Source organism: Acinonyx jubatus, chromosome D1, assembly GCF_027475565.1.
Source record: "Acinonyx jubatus isolate Ajub_Pintada_27869175 chromosome D1, VMU_Ajub_asm_v1.0, whole genome shotgun sequence".
NCBI lineage: Eukaryota > Metazoa > Chordata > Mammalia > Carnivora > Felidae > Acinonyx > Acinonyx jubatus.
In genome coordinates, this window is record NC_069390.1 from 2,698,260 (window position 1) to 2,721,481 (window position 23,222).

General features: G+C 57.8%; 1 protein-coding gene and 1 long non-coding RNA gene across 12 annotated transcripts in view; one reads left to right on the top strand and one right to left on the bottom strand.

Moving 5' to 3' along the window:
* Positions 1-1,283: 1,283 nt before the first annotated feature.
* Positions 1,284-13,864, bottom strand: LOC113595478 (uncharacterized). Its single transcript, XR_003415998.2, has 2 exons — positions 13,451-13,864; positions 1,284-1,574 (listed from the first exon to the last, which is right to left on the bottom strand). It is a non-coding gene; the product is annotated as an uncharacterized LOC113595478 (long non-coding RNA).
* Positions 12,694-23,222, top strand: part of SHANK2 (SH3 and multiple ankyrin repeat domains 2) — a 500,122-nt gene continuing 489,593 nt past the window's right edge. For 4 of the 11 annotated variants that reach the window (XM_027045494.2, XM_053202780.1, XM_053202781.1 and 1 more), the window contains exon 1: positions 12,696-13,070. The gene's annotated coding sequence lies outside the window, so the exon portion shown is untranslated. Of the gene's footprint in view, positions 13,071-13,299; positions 14,096-23,222 lie in introns of those variants that run through there. The other 7 variants (XM_053202779.1, XM_027045497.2, XM_053202783.1 and 4 more) reach the window with 6 other exon arrangements.

The window sequence follows — 23,222 nt, forward strand, 5'->3', positions numbered from 1 at the left end:
GCCGCCGTGCAACTATCATTAGCACCTTCTTGGCGGTTTGCTGGGCAGGCTGTTTTATAGGAGCTTTGGTTGTCACTGCTCTCAGGACTCAGAGACACAGTAAAATTCACGGTAAAATTCCACCAAAGTGCCGGAATGGAGCCTCGTGGCTCCGTGGAACAAGCCAGAGTTCCGAGTAGGACAGCGTTTCAGCTCTGACCTCGCCGGACCACCAGCAGGCACACACACCCTCTCTTGGGCACACACATGACCCGGCCCCGATCATGGAGCCCTCACCCCGTCCTGCCCAGGGCGCCTCATGGGTTCCCTCAAGCTACCCAAGCTGCCCTTACTTTCTTAACCATGTGTTCGGTTTTTAGTTTGCTATTTTTAACCACACGTGCGGCGGCCAAAACTCATACCTGCACGAGCCTCTGAGGCTCCCTCAGCTCTCTAATTAACTGCATTCCCCACCGTTGTCTCTGTGTTCCCATCCCATCATTATTAAAGCTCCATTCGAATTTTTCCTCGACGCCTTTTACGGTGGCGAGAGATGGGCCCCTCTTGGCCTGTGGTGCTCTTAGTGGGAACCATCAGCAGCATCAGCGTTGAAAGGCACTCAGGGGACACGCGGAGAGAGGCTGAGAGGAGTCATGAAGTGAAGGACCGGTTATATAATTCCTTGTAATGCACATTTCATAATTAAGTTATTACTGAGTCAATTAACCTTTAACACCAGGGCCCGTAACACAAACACGTGTTCAGCAAGAGTGTTAATCATGGCTAATGAGGGGGGTGTAGGAGGATCTCTAGGTGGAGCCAGGGTCCAGCTGAAACCTTTTTTGTCCTCGTAGGGTTTAGCCCCCCTCGTAGGGTTAGAAGACCTTAGCTCCTCTTTTTTTCCCCTAATGTTTATTTTTGAGAGAGAGAGAGAGAGAGAGAGAGAGAGAGAGCACGAGCAGGGCAGGGGCAGAAAGAGAGGGAGACACAGAATCCGAAGCAGGCTCCAGGCTCTGAGCTGTCAGCACAGAGCCTGACACGGGGCTCAAACTCACGAGCTGTGAGATCGTGACCTGAGCCAAAGTTGGGCGCTCAACCGAGTCACCCAGGTGCCCCGACCTTAGGTCCTCTCTCTCATGTCCAGCCGCACAGGGACCCCACAGCAGCCAGCCCAGCTCTACATGAGCGTGTCTTACGGCCGAATGAGCGGCCCTGGGACACACTCCAGCGTTCCCACACAAGCCCGAGTAGGCTCCCAGGGCATGGGCCACACGCCTCCCCAAAGGCACCACAGAGACATCCTGTCCTTTGTCCAGCAAATATTGAAATGAATGTTTGCCACAACATTGGGCACAGGAGTGGCCCTGTCATTCAGGGGGAAATCCCGGCTCACAGGGTCACCGTGTGGAGAGCAGATACTGGTCGCTGTGGACGGGGAGGAACAGGGTAGCATGGCAGGTGCACATGTCCAGAAAGACCACTGTTTCCAGAACGTGGAACGGCGGTTTCCTGAGTACATACGGACATCTGGTCAGGGCAGAAACGGATCCACTTGGCAGAGACATCAGCAAGAAGGTGGGGCGGCAGGGCTTTCACTGTCAGGTAAAAAATCCAATTAACTTTAATTGAAAATGTAAGTGAAAAATCAATTTGTTTTACTATTGTAAAAAAAAAAAAGTGTTCTCAGAATTCTGAAACTTGCTTGCAATCAGTCCTTTCCGCTTCCACATGCGCCAACCCCCAAATCCCTGAATTCGAAAGTGTGCTCTGAATGCAATGTGGCCTCGTGTCGCCGAAAGGTCCGTGGATCGAACCCAAACTGCCGCCTCCGAGTTCCACGGGCGGCACGTGGCCCCGGGGAGCTGGGCCACGTCATGCTCGCTTCCACACCCCGTTTCTTGGGGACTTGGTGGCAGCCCTGGGTGCCAACCCAAGGCTTCTATTTCTAGATTAAATACCCGGTTCTGCAGCCTTTCTCTCGACGATCGCCAGCTCTCACTGTGCATCTATTATGCGGCAGGCTCCGCGCTAAGCCGCTTTCTATGCATCGTTTCATTTTTACCCTCATAAAACCCAGTGAAACACACACTATTATCGTCCCTATTTGACAAACAAGGAATCTGGGGCTCAGCGTGCCTGAGCCAGCCCACCAGCCCCACACGGCTGGTGCAAATGGAATCGGGGCTCCGGCGCCAGATCACACGGCGGGTGCCAGCTCTATGCCGGACCCACCCACCAGGCCCGCCCGCCTCCTTCAGGACGGCTCCCCGTTCTCCGCGTTCCAGGCTTGAAACGCATCCCTCCACCGGCCCGTTTTGCCAAAGATACGACAACAACACCGTTTCGTGTTTGTTTTGTGGAGGGGGTGTGGGCGCGGTGGTTTTGAGGTCCAAAAACTTGCAGGGACCCAGTTAGCGTCAGCTGACAGGGCCCGTAACACCAGTACGAGCAATTCTGGAATCAGAGAAGCTTGGCCCAGCCCCCCTCCCTCTCCCCTCCCTCCTCCCAAACCCAGGCCTCCGTCCACCCCAGAGATGGGCCTGGAGTAACATGGTCGGGGTGGGGATGGCCGTGCGTAACAGACAGGGCACAGGTGGTTTTCCCCGTGAGACGACGCTTGTATTCTGCATCTGGGCTGTCTGCCCGGACAAAGGTTTGGTGTCCTTTCACTCTATTATTTTAATAATCATAATAAATAATAATGTCACCACGTTCCTAGCAATGTAACAAGAACATAACGCTCATACGTGATAACGAAGTCGTCCCCGTAATTACGTGATATTCACGCATACAAGAGGTCTGACGGGATAGCATCCCCGCTCCCACCCTACGCTCCCCTGACACCTCCACTCTCCCCGTGGGGGCACCGGGTAGCTGTTGGGACAATGCAGTGGGATAATGGAGGGGGCGCTTGGTGACGGGGGGCTGTGCCCTCTCGTGGCCCTTCAGGCTCCGAGCTTCTGCCCCCGTTGAGATGGCGGATGGCCGCTCCCACCCTGAGGTCCATTTGTAGGAGGAATTTCACAAATGAAGAAACGAGGTCTCTGAGAACAAACGAGGTTCCCAGCGCGTGGCTGCCTTGGAGTGCACAGGCTGCTTCTTGGTGGGGGGGACCCAGGTCACCTAGATAACAGCAGGTGGCCGATGGACCGCTGTAATATGGCAGGGGTCAGGCACAGAGGACGGGGGTGACACTGCCCAGCGCTCTGCGGGCCGGTGAGTGTCAGCCTGCCAGGCATGAGCTCTGCAGTGACCCCGGCTTACCCGTTATAGCGGCCTGCCCCGGATGGGGTGGGGGTTCACAGTGCCCCTGCGTGGGGGACAGGCCAGCAGCAGGGCCCAGACCCCTCGGTGGGGATTCTGGGGCTCCCCCTGACTCCAGCCAGCGCGGCCCCTGAAGCGGCCTCCTGTCTCAGGACCCCACACCCAGCCCCACTGCATAGGCACCGAGCTTTCTTAAAACATGGCAGACCCTGACCCACACCCTGTGGTTCTGTGCAGGCCCCGCCTAGAGCGAGAAGCTGAATCTCCTTTAAGGAGACCATCCCACTGTTCTGCCTCACGTGTGTCCTACAGGGTGGCCTCTCCTGGGGAACCAGTGCACTTGGAACCCTGTGCCCCAGGCAGAGAAGCCGTTCAGACTCCTGTTGGAGGAAGTCAAACAATTTACCGTGTGACGTTTTCTTTTGACTTTTTTTTTTTACCTATTCCGGCTGGAATTAATCCCCTTAACTCTGGCCTAGCGAAGGACAGAACCACAAGGCTCTGTTTGAAGTGGGCAACCCACCAGGTGGCCCCGGCTGCTTCCCGGACAGTGGTCACGGGCCCAATGCGTCGCTGTGTCAGTCACTTCCTCATTTAACACGGAAAAACGTGTCTCTTTGAAAATATCGCCTTCGGAGCCGTGGATGCCTACAAGGCGATTTTCCTGGAGAAAATCGGCTCTCCCGGTTCTCACACATTAAATCACCATGGGGTTTTCGGCTAGTGCACGGCGGCCCCGGATACGTGTGGTCCGCAAGCATTTCTCTCTCTCTCTTTCTCTCTCTCAGGCGCCATGCGGCGTGACCCTCCTGCATATTTAAGGAACATGTTCTCTGGACGGGAAGGCGGCAAAGGCCGGTCTCCTCTCTGTGTTTCATCCTGAGCTGCTCCTGTCAGAACGTGGGTGGGATTCGCCCCCCTGCACACCGTGGTCCCTGGTGGCTGCGTTTCTTCCATTAAATTAATTCAGAGACCTGGTTTGGAGGAGGTCACCGAGAGGACGTGCCCCTCGAGCTGGCCCTGGGCGATCGGAGGCTCCTGACACCCTCAGTCCTTGGAAAGTGCCCAGGTGGGAGCTGCTCCAAGGACTCAGCCTTGAGAGAGCAACGCGGGGATGAGGCACGCGCGGCGGTACAGCGGCTGAGCGCTGGTAAGGCCTCTCTGCGGAGTCGTCGGAAGGGGACTTGCTTGTACCTGCCCTCCTTACCCTCCCCCCCCCTCCGCCCCCAGGTCTCTGCCTGCCCTCCACGTTCAGGCCTGTTTGTGCCCAACACCCACCCCGGGCTCCAACATCCACTGGGCACTCTGCAGATTGGGGGGGGGGGCACCTTGGGAATGGGACCCCAAGCTCGTCAAGACAGACCCTCAGGATTTCCAGCCCCGCGGAAGGAGAGCGGGGCGGGGGGCTCCGTGAGGATTGGAGGCCCGACCTGCCAAGCGAGACAGGAACAGAGACAGAGGCAGAAGCAGGACTGGATGTTTCCCTGAAGGGTGAGGACAGAGCTGGGGGTGGGGCGAGAAGGCGGGGAGCCCTGAGGGCCTCAGGAGGGGTATGACCCGGGTCAGGGGAAGCTGGGAGCCGAAGAGTTACTGCAGGGGGGACCAGCGCCGTGGACCGTGAACAAGAGAGCAGGTGCAGAGCTGGAGGGGACAGACGGAGGACAGGAGTCGTGCACCGGCTGAGCATGGGATGGGCTGGGGGTGCAAGAGGGGTGAGGGGCTGGGGGATGCGAGGGGCTCGGGAGCCGGGTCCTAGAGCCACAGATAGTCGTGCAGGTTGTGGTGTGAGAACAAGCGCGTAATTTCTTTGGAGAAACGCCTGGGTCAGACGCGTCTCTACGTAAGAGCGTACGTGACGCACAGCGGCTTTCCGAGGCGTCGGTGTGCTCGCGTGGACGGGTGAGGGTCCATCCCCAACAGGTGCGTGAATCCTGCCCTCCATCCATCCCCTCCTTGGCCGGCACTGTGTTCCCCCGAGTCCTGTCCCTTCTCTGATGATTAGCGACGAGGAGCACCGTTCCGCGAGCGCTGGCCACCTGTGCCCCTTCTTTGGGGGAGGGGCTGCCCGAATCTGCGTTTGCGCCGGACTGCCGGTTCCATCACCGCTGAGTTCTGAGAACTGGTGATCGGAATCTTCTGGACGCAAGTCCTTTGTCAGATCCGCGACTCGCAAGGATGTTCTCCCGGTCCTCGACGTGACTTTTCATTCTCTTGATAGTGTGTCTTTCAAAGAGCGAAAGCTTTAAACTTTGGTGACATCCAGTTTACCCATTTTCTTTCCTTCCATGGCTCGCGCTTTTGCTGTCGTCACTAAGACCTCTGTGCCTGGCCCCAAACCTTTTCCTCTAAGAGTTGTGTGGTTTTGACCGGTTACACTGACTGATGGTCCATGGTGATGCGTTTTGTTTTTTTTTTTAATAAAGTGTGAGGGTTCCCTTGCTTCCCGTGTGGACATCCAATTACTCCAGCATTTGTTGAAAAGATTCACCGCCTTTTAACATTTTCAAGTAACTTTTACTTTTCTGTCATGTATCCATTCTTTAATTAGGCTTTTTGATGATTTCTATTACTTTTTAAAAAATATATATTTATTTATTTTATTTAAAAAAAAATTTTTTTTTCAACATTTATTTATTTTTGGGACAGACAGAGACAGAGCATGAACGGGGGAGGGGCAGAGAGAGAGGGAGACACAGAATCGGAAACAGGCTCCAGGCTCTGAGCCATCAGCCCAGAGCCTGACGCGGGGCTCGAACTCACGGACCACGAGATCGTGACCTGGCTGAAGTCGGACGCTTAACCGACTGCGCCACCCAGGCGCCCCATATTTATTTATTTTTGAGAGAGAGACAGGGCGTGAGTGGGGGCAGAGAGAGAGAGGGAGACACAGAATCCAAAGCGGGCTCCAGGCCCTGAGCTGTCAGCACAGAGCCCGACGTGGGGCTCGAACCCAGAAACCACGAGATCATGACCTGAGCTGAAGTCAGATGCCCAACCTACTGAGCCACCCAGGTGCCCCATGATGATTTCTGTTACTTTCTAAATAGATATTTGTTTTGTAAGTATCCTTTATATATTTAGGATATGCATTTACTTATTTGTTTGAAAGAGAGAGAGTGAGCAAGCCCTTGGTGGGGGAGCAGATTGGGAGAGAGATAGAGAGAGAGAGAGAGAGAGAGAGAGAGAGAGAGAGAGAGAGAGAATCTCAAGCAGTCTCCAAGGTCGGTGCAGAGCCCTATGAGGGGCTCGATCCCACAACCCTGGGTTCATGACCCGAGCCAAAATCAAGAGTCAGAAGCTTAACTGACGAGCCACCCAGGCGCCCCAATCCATTAACTTTTTAATGCGAAGCGTTAAATATCTTCTCTGGCCGTTCACCCTTCATTTTGGTCGGTTTTGTTTCTTGGGCTGTTGTCCGGTGAGAGGCCCTGACTCCCATGTGGTCTGATCTCAACTCTCCCGTTAGAACATCAGAAACGTTCAGAAAGGCCTCCCAGCCGCCTCTGCCTGGAGACTCTGAGGACGATCGTCGGTGGCTTTCCCTGCAGTTTCATCACGTGGCGTCCGGTGGCTCAATCTTGAATCCATCTGCCATCTGTCCTTGCCACGAGGAGTGGGTTACAGATTCAGCCGCCTTTCTCAAAGATCGCTGGGCCTGTGTTACAACACTGTTTATCGTCCACTCCTCCTCTTGCTTCTACATTGTACACAGCACATTCGCGACAGACTGCATTCCATCCGGGCTCCCTCCCTCGCTTCCCTTCCCGCCCTTCTCTCTTCTCTGAAAGCATCCTGGCGTGCACGGCGTGCCAGGCTCTGTACGGGAGCAACAGGTCAAGGCGGAGGGGGACCCCAGGCCCTCTGCAAGCACACAGACCGTACCTTAGCTTCGACGGGAGCAGGCAGTCAACGGGGTGCGGGGGCAGCGGAAATATGAGTGAAGGAGAAAAATATCCAAGTCAAGACAGGACAGGACGCCATTGCTAGGTTGGTTTCATTTCTGCATCGGCCGATGGCACCATCGGCGTGCTGCTGGTAATGACCGGAGCTTTTTGGGATATTTAATTTGGGGCCTCCTCTGCTTGCTCTCCTTTTGGAGGTGTTTCTTGCTCTTCGGCAGTCGACTTTGATTACAGACCAGCAGAGCGAGGGAAAAGGCGTAAATCATACCTGCAGGGCTCCAGAACTTTTCCCGGAGCGGACCTACCAGACAAGCAGCAACCAGCCCCAGGGACAGAGCACTCCGGGCATCCAGAAGTCCTCCTGGTCTCCCTGCAGGTGCCCGCCTCCCACACCACAGACCGTTTCTGCCCGTTTTCCAACCTTATACAAGCGGAATTATACAGTACGGGGCCTCTTTCACTCAATGCGCTAATTATGAGATCAGCTCATGCTTTTGCACACGCGGCAATGGTACATCCCCTGTTTGCCACAGATGGGCTTTCCTTGCACAAACACGGTGCCATTTACTCACGCCCATCTCCGTCGAGTGCAGTGAGTGTGCTGGCGCTCCCCTTTGGGGCACGGACACCGTCATTGCTGCTGGGTGCGCGTGCCCCCCGAGGAGAGGGGTTGGGTCCTGGCAGATACCGCGGGACCATTTCCCTGGGCGGCTGTCCCCACACGTCTCCCACCAGCGGCGCCCGGCGTGCGAGAACCCGCGTCCTCTCCCGTGTCGGATACCGCCTGCCTTTTTCGGCTTAGCCGGTAGGAAGCAGTCTCATCGTGGGTTTATTCCCTCTCTGCCGACTGACAACATTGGGCATGTTTTCATATGCTTCCAGTCCATTCTGATGGCCTCTTGGGTGAGATCTGCCCATTCTTTTCTTGGATCGCCTTTTTAATTCTTTTTAATTGGATTGCCTTTTCCATGTTCTGGACACACGCAGCTTTGCTTTTTTTTTTTTTTTTTTTTTGCATGTTTATTTCTTCAGCTAGACCGCGGGCCAACACGGGGCTGCACTGAGTTTAATGCTGTCGAGCGGGAGAATCATAGCTTTACGGTATTGACAGTCTCCGTTTAAGAACAGCAGACGCAGTGACGCTGGAGACCGCGAGCCGTGCTCCCGAGTAGATTATAGGTTCACAAACTTAGCCTTTTATAGCCACTCTGCGCGGTTCCTCTTCCCATGTTACAGGAATGGAAATTACAGGTATGGAAACTGGGAAAGAGATAGGATAGGGGAGTACCTAAGTTTAGCCAGTCAGAAAATCATAGCGCCTCCCCAAATGATCAGTTTGCCTTCTTCGTAAAAACACTTAACCTTGGGGTGCCTGGGTGGCTCAGTCGGTGAAGCGTCTGGCTCTTAGCTGAGGCTCAGGTCGTGATCTCACGGTTCGTGAGTTTGAGCCCCAAGTCGGGCTCTATGCCGACAGCACGGAGTCTGCTTGGGATTCTCTCTTTCTCTCTCTCTCTCTCTCCCTCTGTCTCTGCCCCTCCCTGCCTCTCTCTCCCTCTCCAAGTAAATAAAAAAAAATAATAAAATAAAAATGCTTAACCTTTCTTACTGAGTTTTCTTGTTCGATTGCATTGGCTGGTATTTCCAGGGAAATACTCAGTACTGGTAATGTTAGCAGGCTCCCATGGTGTGTGTCTGGATTGAATGAGAGGGATTTATTTAGCATTTCACATGGGACACGATGCTGGCTTTGGTTGGATACTGAACAATCTTAAAATGTTTCCAAACTATTTTTTTTTTTTTTTTTTTTTTAACTAGGAAGTGTTTTCGGCCAGGCGTATCTCCTGACAGATTCACTGACATGGAAGCATTCGAGCGTTCTTGGGATGCATGTGGTTTTTCAAAGCTCTGCGGTACCGTCTCCTGGAGATCGTGAAGGTTTGCTTATTTGTTTGCTTGCCAAGCAAACCCCAAGAGTCCGGTTATAATGGGCTCTTCTGATGGGTTTGGTTTCCCGATAATCGCGTCGAGTTGCTGGTGTGGCCCATGTCGGGGCGCCCTGTCCCTCCTGAGCGTGCCTTCCGGCTGGCCTCAGGTCTGTTCATCTCCGTGGCCTGATTCGGCCGGGACTCCTTCTTCATCGACGACACACCGGATTGCACTTTATTTTGGGTTCCCCTGTGAAGCTTCGCCCGAAACAAGGACTTGGGTGCAGCCTGCTGTCTTGGAGAGGTGACCCAGGATGCAGGAGCGAGGGAGGAGGGAGAGGGGCCCCGGAGGAGGAAGCTCCCAAATAAAAGTGTCTTGTTAAGGTCTCCGCTGTGAGCCAGGGAGGCCCCAGAGGCACATCTCAGAAGCCACACAGGTTCCCTGAGCGGGACTGCCGGCCGGCTGGTGGCCCCGAGCCCGCCCCTCCCAGCCTCCCATGCTGTGCCCACGGGAACTCAGAGCTGCCCTTGGATCTGCTGCCTGCACTCCTCCTGCTGCCGTGGCACCAGCAGGGGACCCAGGAGAAGTCTGGCCGGCCTTGAGGGCACAGCCCCAGCCCCTCTCCTCCTGCCCAGGAAAAGCTCCTGACCAGCCCCTCTGCGGCCTCAGATTCCAGCACGAGCAAACTCGCCTTCCCCGTGTTAGCATCCCCGTCTCTTATGATCAGAGAAGTAAGTCTCAGGAAGCCTTTGAAACCAATTGGTGGGAAACAAATCCATGGGAACTAATGGAGAGTAGCAAAATTCCTTGTCGAGGGGCAGGAGGACAATGCGGGACGCACGTCTGCAGAGGAGCGGAGGGGTTTGTAAGATCTGGGAGTATTTGCAGGATCAGGTTTGTGACTGAGCTAGAAGCTGTCATAAAATTATGGAGAAATGAGTGAGTTGTCCAATATTTGATGCGCGGAGTCGCCTGAGGGAAGTAGATCTCTCGCTGGAGCGTGTTGAAAAACATTGCAGAAGCGTGGGGATCTGGCAGGGATGGGGGAGTGAGGCAAGCTTGTTGGCTGGAGAACCTGCCTTCACCTGCCTTCACCTGGCTCTGACCCCATGTCCTTGGGCAAGTCCCATGCCTCCTTATGCCTCAGCTTTCCCACCTGGAAGCTGGAGGGTGGCGTTGCCTGGGCAGCCTGAGAACCCTGCGCTGGGGGGTGCCGGTCCCTAGGTCCCAAACCCAGGAGCGGCCCTGGAGGCAGACAGGCCTGCTGCTGAAAGCACCGAGCATCGGGGTTCCTCTAAGCCACACAATACTTACAACGTTTTCCCCAGGACAGAGAAGTTGGTTATGTTCTGCATGTTGTAGCGGTACGGTGTCCCAGTTTCTAGCGCTCTGTAAAATAGCTCCTCTTTCTGGGAGGTCCCGGGTGCTCTGTGCTCGGTGGACAAGCCATAAATACCGTGGCTGATGGCTGATGGCTTCAGGTTTTACAGGAAAAAAGAGCTGTCAGATGGAAAACGGCATATCGTCCCGCAAGCTCATTCCAGCAATATCAGACATGTCGGGGTGGAGGGGGGGGACCCAGGGAAAGGCAGCTTACAGAAACAAAAACCGGGAGCTCCCAGATCGAGAAGTAAAAGGATGATTCCCCTCTTCCCACACTGAAACTAAAGCAAGGTGCCCTGTGACTCGTGCTGTCCTGGCCCCCCCGCCCCCCATACACAAGACGGCTGAAAGGCTCAGTGCCGTGCAAAGGCCCAGCACACGGCGAGGACGGGCTGTCAGGGGTGAAGGCGCGCCCTGAAACCCAAAGTCCCTCCCGGTGAGCGGGAAGGGGTTCGAAAAGGCGGTGGCCGCGGGTCCCGAGTTTCATGAGAGGCTCTTCGAGACTTGAAGGATGTTGCCAGGCAACAAACAGATCCCACTGGAGGGGTGGCTAGGGGTGTCCCCTTGGGTGGACAGGCTGGCAGAGGCCAGGATCCCTGGGGAGGTGTCTCTTGAAGGTGGCAGAATGGCTTTGGCGCTGGGACCCCTCTGTGGGGACAACGGAAATGTGTTCACAGCTGGACGATGGCCAGCTGTCTCTCTGCTGGCCCCAGGGTGGTCCTAGAAATCTGGGGAGGCCCATCTGGGGGGGGGTTGGGAATCTGGGTGGAGGAGGTGACATGCTGGGGACTTTGAGTTGGAATTGCGGGCAGACACACTACTTTGTTCAGATGACGCGCTTTGTTTGGGGTCAAGGGGTCTGATGTAAGTTATGGGAAGGTAACCCCTGCCTCCACTCCCTCTAAGCCCCCCCTCCACCCCTGCTTACAAGTCAAAGAAATGATGCCTGTCGGATCCTGCCAGGGCCTCATTCTTCCTGTTTAAGGATTACTGTTATTTGATGGATGGCCTCCTTTATTCACTCAACAAACGTTTTGTTAAGGCTCATGCTTAAGGAGGCAGCAGAGAGAAAGACATCTGCCAGGAGCCCCGGAAGAGCTACAGTGTTTACTTCACGTGTGTCCTGAAATATTTAGGCCCCAAATACAACTTTTTTTTTTTTTCCCTAACCTAAGTGCTTTTAAAGACTTCTTTGAAATGTGGGACAATTATGCAAGCAGGGGAAAAAAAAAAGTATCTAGAGCAAATATTTAACTTTGCCTTTGGTGTGTTGAAGTCACTGGCCCATGCAACTCTCTGAGGCGTGTTCTAGAAGACTGGCTTTAAAAAGTATACGGATCATAACATAGATACATAAAGATGTAAATGTACTTATGGAGTCTTTACTGTTCCTCCTGGGGAGACAGCGGTGGGGTTTCGCAGAATGGAAGGCTGGCTCCTGAAAGCGAGGTCTCCGTCACAGCCTGGAAGCTGGTGCTTGCCGCCCCCCCCCCCCCAGCACCTCCCCCACTCACACTGCACATCTCGGGCAGGAATGGCTCTCCCTTCCAGAACACTGGAGAACTCAGAACACAGAAGCCTCCATAGCTGGTGTAATTACCAGTGGATTTGGGGGGGGCTCCAGAAGTTATTAGCCAATAGGTCAGGCATCAGGTCGGGAGTGTCACAGTCAGGAGCCGGCGGGGGCCGGGGCTGGTGACAAGCCCCTTTGGGTTTCGTCAAACCTGGCAGTCCCCGAGCCCCGGTTAATGACAGGATCCCCGGGGGTCCCCGGGGTGGGGGGGTGGTGCCTGACCCCTGGGCTTCATCTTCATCTGAGCGGCGGGTGTGTATCCCCCCGCCCTCGCCCCGAGTCGCTCCTCGGCCGGGAGGGCGGCTGGCCCCCGGAAGGCAGGCGCCCAGGTGGAAGGTGGCCCGCGAGGCAGCCGGCGGCGTCTCGCCCGGGCACAAAGTTTTCATCTGCCCTGCAGACGCCGAGCCGTGCCGTCGGCCTCTGTGTTTCCGAATCCTATTAACAAAACACTCAGGGGCGGGAGCCGGCTGCGTTCGGGATAATCGCGCCGAGGACTTCGCGGTCCGAGGGCTTTCTCGCGGAAGGGGGGCGGCGAGCCGCGCCACCCGGGGCGGGGCGGGGCGGCGGGCGGAGGCGGCCCCGGGCGCCCGCCGTCTCCCGGGGTTGCCACAACAGACCCCGCGCGCCGCGCCCGAGCCGCCGTCGCCGCCGCCGCCGCCGCCGGGGCCGGAGCGGCCGCGGCAGGTGCGGGAGAGGTCGTGGGCGGGCCGCGCTCGCGGGTCCGGGGCCGCGCGCGCCCTCGGGCGGCGAGAGGACCCCTCCCCCACCCTCGCCGGCGCCTGCCGCCCGCGCGGGGCCGAGGGGAGGGACCGCCGAGCGCCCCCGCCAGGAGCCCCCCGCCCGGGCGGCAGCGCGGGGCGGGGCCCGGCGCCCCCCACCCCACCCCACCCCCGACACCTGCGCGGCGGCGGCGGCGGCGGCGGCGGCTCCGGAGACTCCGGCCGGGCTGGGCGCGGCGCCGCTCGGGTCCCCGCGGCGGAGCCAGGTGCGCGCGGACGCCCGCCCTCCCCGGGGGCTCTCGCCGGCCCGACTCCCGGGACCAGGTAAGGCGGCGGCGGCGGCGGCACGGGGCGGGGGCGGCCGGGAAGGACAGGAGGTGGCCCCCGGGCGCCCGACCCTGCTCCCCGGCTGCATCTCGGGTGCGTCTGGATTACGGGAGCACCAGCTGCCGGTTAAGCGCAGCACTGAACCCTTCGGAGCTGGGCACGGGGTGGGGGTGGGGGGTTGGGAAGGGGGGGCTCCTCGCGTCCTGGTGGGGTCGCTTCTCGGTGAAGACACCTTCCCACCGCCGCCACCCCCGGCTTCCTTTGGAGTAGGGGCAGGTTTCAAAAGCTGTGGAAGAGGAGTGGGCGCCGAGAGTAGGAGCGACTCTTTTGTGCCCCCGGCGCACGCACCCCCTCCCGCCGGGGCAGCGCAGACCTACCTCCACCGTCTGCCCGGGGTCTGGTTGCCCTCGGTCGCCACCCGCCGGCCCGGGGACTGGAGTCCGTAGGCTTGGCGGAGGAGCGGGCTCGGGGCCGCCAGGGGGCGCGCGGGGGGCGGGGACCCAAGCCGCGGCGGCAGGGTCCCCAGAGACCCTCCTGCGGTCACCCAGCCGCCAGCCAGCGCACAGAGCCCCCATCCAGATACGCGCGGCTGGAGCAGCGGGCTCCGCGAGGCCGGGGCCGGCGCACCCCGCGCAGGCCCCGGGAGTCGCGCGTCGGCCCCCCCACCCCTCCCCTGGTCCCGGGGTCGCGCAGTGCCCATGCTTTGTGTCCAGCCTCTGCCCGCCGCGCGCCCCGGCCGGGATACGGTGGGGGGACACCGGGCTGGTGTAGGTGAGGGGCCCCAGCGGCCCGCCGCCGCCGCCCGTGAATTATGCAGGAGGCTGGCACTGGCGCGCTCGAGTTGCTCAAGTTTCCCTGGCAACTTTCGCCCGGGCATCCCTCCTCCCGGCGGCCGGGCAGCTCCGCCCGCGCAGCCCGCGGCCCAGGCGCCTCCGCAGGGCTGCCGGGGCGCGAGGCGCGCGCCAGGAGACACCGACCGCTCACGCGCCACCCGGGCCGGGGCCGCTGGATTGCGCGAGCAGGTGCGACCCCCGTGGGGGACTTCGCCCGGGTTCGGAGGGTTCGGGGGTCGGGGTGGCCCTTGCCGCCCGCGTTCGGAGGGTGCGGCCCCTCGGTAGACCTCGCCGCCTGGGAAAGGAGGGCGCGGGGGCCGGGGTGGACCTCGGTTTCGGAGGGTGCGGCCCCGCGGTGGATCTCGCCGCCCGGGTTCCACCGCTCTGCGCGGGATGCGAGGGGCGTGCACGCAGGCCAGATTTAGTGTTTCCATGGGGCTGGGGGCGTCCAAATGGGGTGAGGCCGGTGCTCTTGGCCATGGAGTTCGTGGAGGAGCTTTTAAAGCGACCTTGGGCGGTTGGAAGGCACTTGGGCCGCTTAGGTCGCGGTTCGCGAGGGGGCCTGGGGGGGCCGGCAGCTGTGGGCATGGTCCTGGGAGTCCTCAGAGGCCTTCCAGAAATGAAGTGGTTTCCACGTGGAAATTGGAGGCAGTAAATTGGATGGTTACGTGACCTCTTTTTTGTTTGAAACTCAAGTTCGAATTAATGAGGTCAGTCCTCTAATTAAATTAAGTTTGGAGAAGCAGAGAGGTAATTTCGGAAGCCCTCCGCTGGGGGATGGCGCTTTGATCTCCACCTGGGACTTGCCCCTCGACTTTACTGACCCGGGCAGGAGTGTATGCTCGGCCCTGGATTCAGCCTTGATCCAGGGGTCCTGCATTAAATGATAATTAGCGGGGAGCTGGTGGTGCTGGGGGGCTCCGACCATCCAGAACAGCCCCCCCCCCCCGCCCCCGGAAGCCGCTGCGTTTGGAGACCCGAACTTTCTTGCCACTTGTGCCTGATAACAAGGCTGCACTCGCCTGGAGATTAGTGCCCACTGCGGGGGTCTGGGGTGACTAAGGAGGGAAAGTGAAGGTGACTGCCCTAGTGGCTAAGAAGGGGGAGCCAGTGGAGTTTTGCCCTGGAAGTGCCAATAGCCTTAAGGAGGCCGACAGAGACCCTTGTCTGCACAGGAATTAGGCTGTGTTGAGAGCAGCTGGACGTAAGGCTGCTGGGAAGCAGTCCTCTAAAGGAAGCAGGTGCTGTTCCCACGCTGGGAAATTTCTGGTTTTCCAAGAAGGAGAAATTGGATGGAAAGGCACATTGGGCCCCTACGGAAGGCGCTGTAACTGTTCGATATCAACAGGAATGCTTGATGAATAAGGTGATTTTGCCTCTAAAGGCAGGTCCCAGTGGGCAGCACTTGGCTGCTTTGAACAAATCAGCTGTCTGTTGGGAAAGAGGGGTGTCCTCCCGGCCTCTGTCTGCGAGTGTAATTTGCTGGAGAAAAAGCCCGATTCATATTCAGGAGAGTGTCCTAGGGGCTTTCCTTCAGGGCCCCCAGCTGAGGTCCAGGGGTCACCTTGTGCTGGTGACTTGGTCCAGGCCTCTGGGGGAGGGGGGCAGGCTAGCTAGAGGGAGCCCTGGCCATCCAGGGTCAAAGGTCAGATGTGAAGAAGGCCACCTGGGGAAGATAAAGCAGCTCTTAGATAGTGTCATATTTTACTCACATCAGTGATGGGGACACAGGTGGAAGAAGGAGCCGAGAAACTAAGAAAAACACACCGGGAGCCACCCGATAGACTGGAAAACACTAGTAAAACCTGATTTTTATGGAGAAGTAATTCGTTATCTTACTGGCTTTATTCTCAAATATGTCAGAGCCCTAATTGAGAGTGTTCTGGCGTCCTTGTTGTCTCTGGTGAGTGATGGGGGTTCCCCAAATGGGGGCCCAGTTTGGGACTTGAGCTGCTAAGGAGGCCGAGATCGGCCTCCGGCTCCAAAGGAATCCTGGGGGTGAGGCTGGGGTTTGCGGTCTACCCTCTGACCCCTGAACTCTCATTCTCAGGAAATCCCCCCCTCCTGCTGTGTAAAGCCGGAGGCTGGCGAGCTGAGAACCCCGCCCTGGGAAGGCAGCGGGAGGGAGGGGCGTGGCTGGAAAAGCTCCAGGAAATGAACAGCGGCGGCCTTCCCGGGAGCCTCCAATTGTCCTCAGCCCCAGGGGGGGAGCGTGTGTGACCTTCCGTCTTCAAAGTGATCTCTGCAAACTTACTAATTCTCAGCTTTGACGGAGGGGAGTTCGCAAAGAGGTGGGCAGGAAAGCGCCCCCAACAAGAGCCAGTTTAAAAAAAATCTTTGGAGTCCCCAGCCCTTCGCCTGGGTGCTGGTTGAGAGACCGTGGACTGATTGGGCGTAGTAGGGCTTGCAGCCTGGAGGCCCCCGGCCGCGTGACCTTTGTGGCCTGGCCCCTGCACCTGGCCCTCCCACCCAGTGAGGGGCCTGCCGCTCTCTGATGGTCCGAGGTGACCTAGCGCATATCAGATTTTCTCTGCACGTTGCACTGAGTGAGCTCAAACGGCTGCTGAGCACCCGGCGGGGAGCTGGCCACTGCGGCTGTCCCCCTCCCCCGCCCCCGGGGGCTTCCAGGCTAGCGGGGGGAAGGGTTAATGCACAGCGGGACAGGGGCTGTGGTAGAAGTGACCTTTGGGTGCTGTAGGGCACAGAGAGGGTCCCCAGCCCAGCCTGGAGGAGGAGGGGCACTGGGAAGATAAAAACCCCTGGAGGAGGTCTGATCATCTCTCTGCCTATGCTGCAGCGGGAACTTGGAGAGATGGCCACGGTCTTGCTCCCAGAGTGGGGACATGCGGGCGGTGCCAGCCAGTATACAGCGACAGCCAGTATTCCCACGTGCTCGGTGCTTTCCTTCTGGCAGACACTGCTTTGCACTCTTGCTACAGATTACCTCATTCAGGTCTCGGGAAACTTGAGAGAGAGAGAGAGAGAGAGAGAGAGAGAGAGAGAGAGAGAGAGATGGGGTTGATTATTCTCACTGTGTGGATCGGAGCCTGGAGCTCAGAGGAGCAAAGTCGCTAGCCCCGGGCCACACAGCCAGGGCGTGGGGCAGCCGGGATTAGCAAACTGCCCGGGAGAGAGAGCCCAGCCCTCAGGCCCCCCCCCCCCCCCCCACCGCCGCCACGCCACCCTTGGCCAGGGGACGGATTACCCAGCGGGAAGATTCATCCGGTTGGACAATTACTCTTCCTGTAGCAGCGGCCTGAAAAAGAGCTACAATCTTCTGATCAGACTTCTTGGTGTGAGGGGCCCTTTTATTTTCCTCGGAAGCAGACTCCAGAAATGTTTTCAAGTGGCCAGTGAAGGCTCACGTCTTTGGCCCCAAGTGGAAATATCGAGGCCGGTCTTTGGGGGATACGGATGCACGTGGCACGGGCCTTCCCACCCCTCAAGGGGTTTCCAGTCTTAAGGGGGCCGGGGAGGGTGAGCCCAGTGCTGGGGCGGATCCGAGAGCCTGCCAGGGCGCTCAATCCGGGCCCTGGGTGTGCCCAGGGATGGGCCAGCTGAGGCACGTGTCCCTTTCTGGGAGATTAAGCCCCTAAAAGCCTGTGGGGCTGCAATGAGTTTGTGGCCAGCTGCAGTGGAGAGCAGGGTTGCCAGATGGCAGTGTGGGGCGGGGGTGGGGCCTGTGCCCAGTGACCGACCTGGACGGTGCTGGAACATTGTCCTTGTGGGGTTTGCCAAGGACTCTCAGGGTGGCTCGGTGAGGGGTGCGTGTTGAATGAGGCCATGAGCTCCTAATGTCAAAGCTGCAGATCTCAAATGCTGGACCTTGGGGGTACGGGGTGCTCCTGGGGGCCCCCCCGGACATTCTGGCTGAGGCCCAGAGGTACAGGAGCCCGGCGCTCCCGGAGGGTCTGCACCCTCAGGGGTCCTCAGAGCACATTTCGGGCAATGCTCAGGGTTCCGGCCGGCAGGATGGTGGGCCAGTCCTGGGCTGGTGACTGAGGAGACTCACCGGGAGGCATCCATTAGGTGGATAATCATGGCACACACCTGCAGTGGCTGAGCCTGGCTGGGCAAGTGTCTTTTATTTCTTTTCAATATATGAAATTTATTGTCAAATTGGTTTCCATGCAACACCCAGTGCTCATCCCAAAAGGTGCCCTCTTCAATACCCATCCCCTCCCCTCCCCTCCCCTCCCTCCCACCCCCCATCAACCCTCAGTTTGTTCTCAGTTTTTAAGAGTCTCTCATGCTTTGGCTCTCTCCCACTCTAACGTCTTTTTTTGGGGGGGGCAAGTTTCTTTAAAGAAATTTTTTTTTTTGCTTGTCAGCTCCCTAAAAGCATTGTTTTTAAAAACTATGTGTCCCCCCGATGTTTCCTGCACCATTTTCGTGTGAAAAATTCGAATATGCAGCAAAGCTGAAAGAATCACGCCCCGGGGCCCCTTTATACCCACTCCCGGTTCTGACCGGAGCCGTTCAACCACGCGCCTCGTGCATTTTTAAGTCAACATCTAAAGTTGTTCTCGGTAGGTTCTAGAATTTGCTGAGAATGGAGAACCTCGCCTGGGAGGTCAATACTGGCCTTGAAAAAGTGTTGGCCAACTCGAGCGGTGTCTTCTGTCCAAACCACCCGCAACGTGGCAGCTCCTGACCCTGGCAGATGGGCACAGCGGCTTCGGGGACTGTTCATCGTTCCTTTGCCTTCTCAAAGCGCTACTGCCCCTCGCCCCCAGAGTGTTACCCCAATGGAATAGACGTTGGAGCTTGTCGGTCTTTTGTTAATCGCTCGTGCATATTTCTGTGCGAGGAAATACACACATGGACTTAGAGAAGTTTTTCTTGTGACATCAAGGCGCTCACACGGAAATGAGGTCTGGCTGGAGGAGGCCGTAGGTTCGAACACCATAAAACGGTGTGGATTTCGGAAATGGTGGAAAGGAAGGTTCTACTGGGCATGTACCTGTTAGCCAGAGGGCAGCAGGTGATTTTGGTGTTTTAATTCAAGGCTTGCTTGAATTGCCTTCCTCTGTTTGGTACTGGGAGCCCTTCCCCACCCCCACTCCCTCCCCAGCGAGGTTCAGAGGGCCTGAAGGCCTTTTCCTCTGTAGAAGGTGGGAGAGGCTGCTGGGGAAGGGGACCCCCAAGGCCTTTCTACACGGAGCAGCTCAGGAGACTGGTTCCCTTTAGACTGGCCCCTTGCCGAGGGTCCACACTGTTTAGAGCCCCCAGCGGGAGGGAGAGAAGTGGGCCAGATCCCGCCCCACTCTCAGGGTTCCTGCTAGCGAGTCCCACCCTGGGGACGGTGTAGACCCTAGGTGACAGTAGTGGCAGATGATGCCACCTGAATGCTCCACACGAGCCACGTCCTGCAGACTGGGTGTCCTGCCCCAGAGTGTCCCTACTTGGGGGACCCATGGGTCTTCCGGCCCATAAGACTTCCCCCTTCCCTGGGCTGAGAAATCCTGCAACAGTGCCCAGATCCCCGGGTGGGTGGGGAGAGGCAGGGAGCCGGGACCGAGGGGCTGGCCAGGGGCTCTCCGGGGGCGCTCGGGGACCCGTGGTGGTGCCTGAGCCTGAAGAAGGGATGTGCACGCTGGGTCCCAGAGGGCCTGGGCCCAGGGAGAGGGTCACACATTCTCGGTAGAGCTGAAGGCCTTCTTGGGACCCTGGGGAGCAGGAACGCCCTGGGGGGGGGGCACAGAGGCGTGTCTGCTGTGGCAGTTGGGCACGGCTGCCACCGCCCAGGGTTTTTCCTGCCCTCCTGCCCCCCCCAGGCTTTCTCCTTCTTGATTTTGATGGTGTTCTGTGCTCCCACCGTCTTGTGCCAGGGACCTGCCCAGCTGCAGGCATTTGCCCTGACTTTGTGCAGGGCCCCAGGCAGACCGGTGCCCAGGAAGGCACTTGGGTCTCAGCGTCCTGTAGGGGCTCCGGTGTGGAGTGAGCCCCCCGGATGTTTGTTGAAAAGACTGGATTGGCTGGAAGGCACCACCATTGCATCATCCGCCCGTGATGGCTTCAGACTTTCCTGGACCGGTCAGGCCCCGGCCTGTCCTTTCTCGGCCTCACTCCGAGGGCTTTAGACTTGGGCCGGCCTACTGGCTGCACCCAGGCTCGGCCTCAGGGTCAGCATCCCGCAGGACGGATCCTCTCCTGTCCCCGATCTGCCAGCTGCTCGGGGCTTCAGGGAATGGACGCCCACTGGGACCGGGTTAAGGGGGTATATTGTGGGGACACCCTCTGTCTCTTTGTCAGTGGACCATCTTGGTGAGTCTGTCAGGAAAACACTCGCAGTAGCGAGTGGAGGGGGCACTTGGGTCCTTAAGTGCTTTTCCAGGTGCTGACGTCATCGTCACCATGGCCCTGACCACGGACACTTGTAACACCCCCACCTCACCCAAGGCAGATGGAGTCTACCTAACCGTGGAAGGTCACGTGGCCGGGCCAGGACCCTGCGTCAGGCAGCCACCCGTCCCTGCCCTCCCCCATGGGGGGCCCACACGTGGGCGAGGGCACAGGGGTTCTCACGTTTTTGGTCCAAGTGATGAAGTTTTGGGGTGGTGGGGGGCTCCTGGGGTCCGGAGCCTACGGCCAAGAAAGAAATCTTGAAGACATCTTTGGTGCAAAAGGGCGATTTTATTAAAGTGCGGGGACAGGACCCGTGGGCAGGGATTGCTGCACTGGGGTCCGGACAGGTGACTCATTACAGCCCCTCAGGTTGGCAGGAGGTCAGGGATAGGGTAAGTCCCTAAGGAATTTTGGAAGCAAGGTTTCCAGGACCTTGAGGGACTGGCTGTTGCTAGGGAAACGCCATTTATTGCCATTTAATACAACACATATTCCACGGCCGGGGGGGGGGGGGTTGCCAGCCCATATTTGGTCCCTCAGCCCGCCCCACGCTCCCTCATCACCCTCTTAAAGAGTTTTTAAGGACCCCAGGAAGCTTTTTGCTTCTGTGCCTTGTAGCTCCTGGTATTTATCCCATTAGAAACTTTTTTTTTTTAACGTTTATTTATTTTTGAGACAGAGAGAGACAGAGCATGAGCAGGGGAGGAGCAGAGAGAGAGCGAGACACAGAATCCGAAGCAGGTTCCAGGCTCCGAGCTGTCAGCACAGAGCCCGACGCGGGGCTCGAACTCACGGACCGCGAGATCGTGACCTGAGCCGAAGTCAGATGCTTCACCGACTGAGCCACCCAGGCGCCCCATCCCATTAGAAGCTTAAAAAGAGAAGTAGAAATACCTACATAAGACTTCCTCAAAAAGACGATAAGAAACCCATGTATGTGAATGTCAATCACGCTTTTATGAAAACCAGCTATTTCCAAAACAGGACAAACTTCAGGGAGAAGCGGGCCATGGCTCCCGCGTTTGCAGAGTCCCTTCAGTGTCTGGTTTAGCACAGGACAGCTGGGTCCTTGTGTCTGCTCTGCACCGAACCTGTTGACACGCTGCATGTGTGCGGTTTCTGGAAAACCCCTCTGGACACCAGGGAGGAGTGTGAGGGGAAAACAGCTTATGCCCTAGTGTTTCTGTGAGTGCGGTTTGACTTCACAGAGGCCTGAAACGGACTCAGGGGATCCCCGGGGTCCCCTGGACTGCACACCGGAGACCTCTGGAAGAAGCCTGGAACCTGCAACCTGGACGGGGTGTGGGTGTGAACGCTGGCTTTGCCCTGTAGTCAGGTGGATGTTTCCAGCAACATCTGTCCCTTTTCTTGTCATTTAGGATGCATCTGTGACATTTCGTTGGGGGCTGCAGAGGGTCATCGGGGGGTCCCCTCCCCTGAGGAACAGGCCCCCGAGGACGCAGAGTTTAGGGAAGTGGGACACAGGCTCAGGGGAGGCAGGCAGCTGGCTCCATCCACCGCTGGGGTCTGATGGGGTGAGGCCCTTTATCTTAAAAAAATTTTAATGTTTATTAGTTTTGAGAGAGACAGAGAGAATGAGTGGGGGAAGGCTAGAGAGAGAGGGAGACACAGAATCCGAAGCAGGCTCCAGGCTCCAGGCTGTCAGCACAGAGCCCGATGCGGGGCCCAAACTCACGTCCAGGTTTTCAGTGGAGGCCCAGGCACGGGGGGCCGGGGGTTGCCCCTGGGTGATGGTGGATAAGGGCACTTTCTCCCGGGCCTGGGGGAGGGTCTCACACTTGGCTTCCCTACTCAGCTCTGCCTGGTGTTGGGACAGGTGAGGTGGGGACGGCAAAGGCAGCTTTTTAAAGTGAGATGAAACACACTGCAGACAGGGCCCCTCCCCCCACCGCGCCCCCATCCCGCCCCCACTCCTCCCAAGCCGGGATAGATGCTTGTTGAACCGATGAGTCCCTGAAGTGGGCCTTTGTCACTGAGTAACTGAGCGCCTAACTTTTGTCCCTCCTTTGCCCCTGGCCCCTCTGGGCAGTAGGGCTCTGAGAGTCTGTCTGCGCCCCCTGCCCGTATTTATGACATTCGAGGAGGCAGAACTGGGGACTGGGTCCTGGGTCCTGTGTGTGTTGGGGTTCAGCGTGGCTTGAGTTCTGGCTCTGGGTCTTGGTTTGTTCCTGCTTAAACCCTATGGTGCTTTGTGGCTGAACAGGCCTGGGCCGGGCCAGGGTGTCGGGCCTCATACCCTCTTTGCAAATTTCAGCAGCTCCTCTCGACTCTAAATAACAGGCGGACCTTTTTCAGCTGAATCTGTGCCGGGGGCCGAACGTGTCTTGAGCGGGTGTTCCCTGCTTCTTCCCTCACAGCTGGGATGGTGGTGTTACCCGGAGGGCAGCTGATGGGCAGACGGGTGGTTTCTGCACTTTGGCCATTTCGAATCGGCACAGGAGCGTGTGGGTGCATTGCTCTCGGGTGTTTACCCAGAAGTGGGAACACCGGGTCACGTCGTAACCTGATGCTTGCCCCTCCGGGGACCTGCCAGACTGTGTCCCAGAGTGGGTGGGCCACTCTACGTTCCAACCAGTGGGTGAGGGTGCCCCTTGCCCACACCTCCTCACCAGTCCCTGTTATTACCTGTCTTCTTGGTCGTGGTCGCCCCGGAGGGCGTGGGGTGGCATCCGGCTGTTTTTTTAAGTTGCGTCTCTCTCCTGACGAATGATGGAGCGCCTTGTGTGCTCCTTGGCCATTTGTATACCTTGCTTGGCAACATGCCTATGCCAAACCTTTGCTCACTTTTTAATTTTTTTTTAGTCCTTTTATTATCAAGTTGTACGAGTGCCATCTTGATGATAATTTGTCCCATTCTCTGGTTGATAGCGTTCTTTAAAGTATAAAATTTTGGGGCGCCTGGGGGGCTCCGTCGGTCGGTGTCTCCCTCTTGATATCGGCTCAGGTC